General features: G+C 28.7%; 1 protein-coding gene across 1 annotated transcript in view; it reads left to right on the top strand.

The window, feature by feature from the left end:
* The window catches only part of LOC106681639 (protein Wnt-7b), a 106,584-nt gene that overhangs the window by 15,544 nt on the left and 88,040 nt on the right, over nt 1-3,000 (top strand). The window lies entirely within an intron of this gene.

Below are 3,000 nucleotides of genomic sequence, written 5' to 3'. Positions count from 1 at the left end.
TATTTTTTTTGGATTAAAATGTGCAATTATTAATTATCACTATAACCCACTGTTCAAATTTGTGTCAGATTTTAATATCATCAACAAATAAAAGTTTGTAATTTCTAACCAACCCCCCCCCCCCGTGACCATACACTGCAAAGAAGGGTGTCGATCAAAGAAATAATCTGTGTAACTTAATAGTCATATCTTAGGTCCAATTTGACATAATTAATTTTCTTCTATTAACTATGACTATTCCTACTCTGATAGGGTAGTGTTGGATAGTTTTTTACTTTTTTCCCATTTTCTCTATATTCTTATTCCTTTACTCATTTTTTTTTATTTTTTAGCTATTCATTTATACTCTTTCATCTTTCCTTACCGCGGTCGATGTCTCCCCTCCTCCATTTCTTTTGCTTAATCCCCCTTCTTGTTTATTTATTTCCCGTTTTATTAACTCAGTATTGGATATTAAGTACAGCATTTTCATTATTGTTTTTATCTCATAATTTTACTTTGTAAATATTTTTTCGACTCTGAATCTCTTTTGAACATTGTATAATTTTCCGTATAATTGTTCATTCTTTGCTTATTTTTTGACGAAATGATTCTCTTTACTGGGATTTGTTGGCAGTCGTATGGAATCACAAAGGTCTAATTTTTCAATGCTTAACTTTGTGAAGTTATGGGAAATTTATTCAGCAGTGAATCGTTACGTACAATATTTTTTTCTAAATTAGTAACCAATATCAATATTTTTGGGGAAAACACAGGTATATGATTGCAAAACCAGGGGAAAATACTATTTACTCATATTGTTTCTCTTTATCCCCCCCCCCAAATTTAATTTCTCTTTGACATAAATTTACCTTCACAAAGTTAGATATATTGTTGAAAAGCTGGTGGAATGAAGCAACATTAATAAAATCCGCAAAGCCATACATCGAAAATTGGAGATTATACCCAGTATTTCAAAAGATTATTCATTTTTACTTTACTTTGGGATCTATGATCGGCTGACGAAGTATTTTCCTGAATGTTGGAGGTTATCTTATAGAAAATGTTGTGAAAAAGTTCATTTAAAGAAGAGAAAAAACCTATTGATTCCATATACGTATAATTTATTTTTTTAAGTCCTAAAATATTCCTTATATAACTCCTCATATTCTAAATAGTCTATAAAACCCTTCTTTAATACTCCTTTTAATTTTTCTAGTCTTATCACAACAAAAAAAAAATGTTTCTTGTTATGTAAAACGGGGAAACTGTAATGAAATTCCTTAGAGCGCCTATGCACGAAGCCTGAGGGAATTTAATATTCTGCTGCCTTGCGGAATCCTTGTGGCTACCTACTCATAGTGCTAAAATACACATTATTGCAATCCATAAAATAACTATAGTTCGAGATAATTAAATTTAATAACATATAGGACTTATAGTATTTCTTTCAAGAAAAAATGGTTTTTGACTTTCACCAAGGTTAAAATACTACTCTTTTAAAGTTCATTTTTGCAGCGTTTCTGTATTGGTCAATAAATTGTAACTTTTGATTATATTTTGAAACCTCAAATCGAGTTTTAATTTAGAAAAATCACCTAATCATAAAATAGGATGTATCCAGGATACAAATATACAGTTACTTTTGTCAGTAGTTTTTCGTTTGTTTTTACTTCCTTTTTTGTTTCGATTCGTGACTTAATTACTAAATTATTTCTAGTTGAAGATTTATTATGGCCGTGTCTATACCAAAGTGACCTAACTATGATTTGGAATTCACAAAAACGTTTCCCAAATTTCTCGCCTGCAGGACTAGAAAAATTGAGTCTTTTCTGTTGTAGATGTCTTTATTTGACTGTTAATATGAGATTAGTTAACTCTTATCAACAGTTAATTCAGTACATTGTTACGTTTTGAAAAATCTGTTCCGATGTTTTTACTTTGTAAAATGAGATTCTAAGGCTTAGAGTTTTGAATTTAATTATTTGTAACGGATAGCATTAAGTCTGGCCCAACAAAGAAAAGTCGTATATTAATGTTGTTAATGCATATCTCGGTATATACTAAAAATAGGTACCTACTTTTTATTGCTTTTAGATATTAATTTAGTAAAAAATAATATAAAATATCGGACATAATTTTATCTACAAAATCTTTTGAATTAGTGGACCGATTTACGTAGTTTTTTTTTAATATTCCCTTTCGTCGTGGGAAGGTTTAAAGATGAAAAGATGAAATCCTTGAATTTTCTAATAGAAAATAATTCATGAACAAAATTAAGGGTAAGGCTCCATGTAAAGTAGGTCAGAAATTTTTGTTTGTAGAGAAAATCATATTCGTTTTTAGGTTTGCCCCAAAGTACCGAATCCCATTTTTCAAAGAAATTAAAAATTATAATTCGCCCTCATAGGGGCAAAATATGGGTTTCAATTAGGGAAAAAAAATTCTCACGATTTATTTTATATCTCAGGTTCTAATTTGTATAATTAGACCCGGTTGTGCCCTTAAGTGCATATTATGAAGCCCTAAACCATTGCTAAATTTGGTGTAGATTAGTGGAGTAGTATTGAAGTTATTTCCATTTTGTAGATTTTTAAAAAGGAATACATTTTTTGCCCTACAACATTTTATTTTCCAATCTTTTCGAAAATTCTTAATCTTTCTAAAAACATAGGTCAGTCGGTCTCAATTTTTTAATATTTTGAAAATTTTGAGGCACAAGGAGAGTTTTTTATTTAAAAACTATTCCTAATTCATATAGTATATGACATAATAATATAAAATTGTATTAAATAATAAGAAAAAATCACCAGTATTCGCGATGATACAGCGAAGTTAGTAATTATTCTATTGAATTAGTAACTTTTCATATTTCATGAAGTATATGATATATAATAAAATTGTCTTAAATAATAAGAAAAAATCATCAGTATTAGCGACGATACAGCGAAGTCAGTAATTATTCTATTGAATTAGTAACTTTTCATATTTCATGAAGTATATGATATATAATAAAATTGT

Source organism: Halyomorpha halys, unplaced genomic scaffold (genome assembly GCF_000696795.3).
Source record: "Halyomorpha halys isolate HHAL.00 unplaced genomic scaffold, Hhal_1.1 Scaffold354.1, whole genome shotgun sequence".
NCBI classification, from domain to species: Eukaryota; Metazoa; Arthropoda; class Insecta; order Hemiptera; family Pentatomidae; genus Halyomorpha; species Halyomorpha halys.
Note: the sequence above shows the minus strand (reverse complement) of the source record. Positions and strands in the feature narration are given on the sequence as shown.